Here is a 1,578-nt window from a genome sequence, read left to right as displayed (position 1 = left end):
TGACACGGGCCTGGCCAGCCATTGGTTCAGAAATGTGCACATGACCCCCTTTAACCAGTGGGGACAGACCTGATTTCTTCTGTGGGAACAAGTAAAAAAGGTGAGCTGCTCCTTGCCTCAGTGTTGGGTGTGAAAACGCGTGCCCCCTGCAGTGGGGCCGGTGTCTCCTGTCAGCCACTCTGGTGGGTGTGACAGTCGGCGTTCTAAGTGGATCCATTCTTCCTCAAACTCAGACAGCGAACCAGTAGCCTCATGGATGGGACTTAGAGCAGGAAAAGCAGAGACTGCCACATCCGAGCAACCTTCTTCACCCAAACACCTACGCAGAGTAGGAGATTGCAGAGGAGGGGATACAGACAAGAGACAGGGCCGGGGGTGTGGCTGGCAGGATGAGCGCCACCAAGTGTCCTTGTCCTAGTCCCCAGAACACGTGACTGTCACCTTACGTGGCTGAAGGGACTTTGCAGATGTCACCGGATTTTTAGATGGGTGGCTCCAGTGTCATCACAAGGGTCCCTGTGAGGAGGAGGAGGAGGGGGGCCAGGGTCAGAGAGGTGATGTGACCGTGGGCCTGACACGTGGAGCAAGGGGCCGTGAGACTAGAAAGAGGGTGGCTCTGGAAGCCAGAAGAGGCCAGGGGACACGCCCTCCCTGGCGTCTGCAGAGGTCATGCCACCCAGTCACACCTCAGCTGTGGCCCCGTGAGCATCATCCTGACCTCCAGAACTGGGCTTTCAGGTTAATGGTGCTGATTACAACAGCAGCGACAAGCCACTAAGTCAGGGGAACTTGGGAAGAGAAAGCAAGACCTGCGGGTCCCATGGCGAGGACGGGATCAGCAGCCTGTGCCCCCACTCCTCTCAAGGGGGGCAGAGCCCCGGCCCAGTGTCCAGTGGTAGGTGGGCCTCATGAGGGCACCATGCAGCGGCCACTGCCGGTCTATCAGACGTGGCGTCCAGCTGCTCCCCTGTTCAGTGCACAGCCAGCTTGGCTCTGTGGGGACACTCACTGCACCCAGAGAGGGGCAAGGAGATGAAGGTGGCCTGGGCACCTGCTGGGCAGCTCAGGGAGAACTGCCCCCCACCTGGTGTGCACCTGCGCCGGTAGCCGCGGTCTGTTCCCTTTACCGGGACAGACGTGAGCCCCAGCCCACTGCAAGTCAGAGGCTTGGGGACGTAGAGGTGGTACCAGTAAGGTGGGCCCGCTGGGCGCTCAGCTGGCCTTGTCCATCACTGCATTTCCAAGAAAGACAATCCTGTGGAGCCTTGTCAACAAGCAGCAATGATGGAGGCCACCAGCCTGTCCCTCGAGGGTGAGCCCTGTCACCGCACGGCTGTGTCCAGGGCTGGGTGGGTGCAGGCTGGCCGCCTGATATGTGAGAGTGAGCACCACACCACAGGGCCCAGATCACACATGAACTCACACACTTTTTGTTCTAACTAGAAGCTGTGTGACACAGCCAGACAGCGACTCTGCAGTGTCGCCTTCCCATCTAGCCATGTTTAGCAGGCCCAGTGTTTTAATATGCATCTCACCTCGATTCGATTTCATGGACAAGTGGTTCTCTCACAAAGCAGA

This window comes from Hipposideros armiger, unplaced genomic scaffold (assembly GCF_001890085.2).
Source record: "Hipposideros armiger isolate ML-2016 unplaced genomic scaffold, ASM189008v1 scaffold_135, whole genome shotgun sequence".
NCBI classification, from domain to species: domain Eukaryota; kingdom Metazoa; phylum Chordata; class Mammalia; order Chiroptera; family Hipposideridae; genus Hipposideros; species Hipposideros armiger.
The sequence above is the reverse complement of the archived record's forward strand: the minus strand, read 5'-3'. Positions refer to the sequence as shown.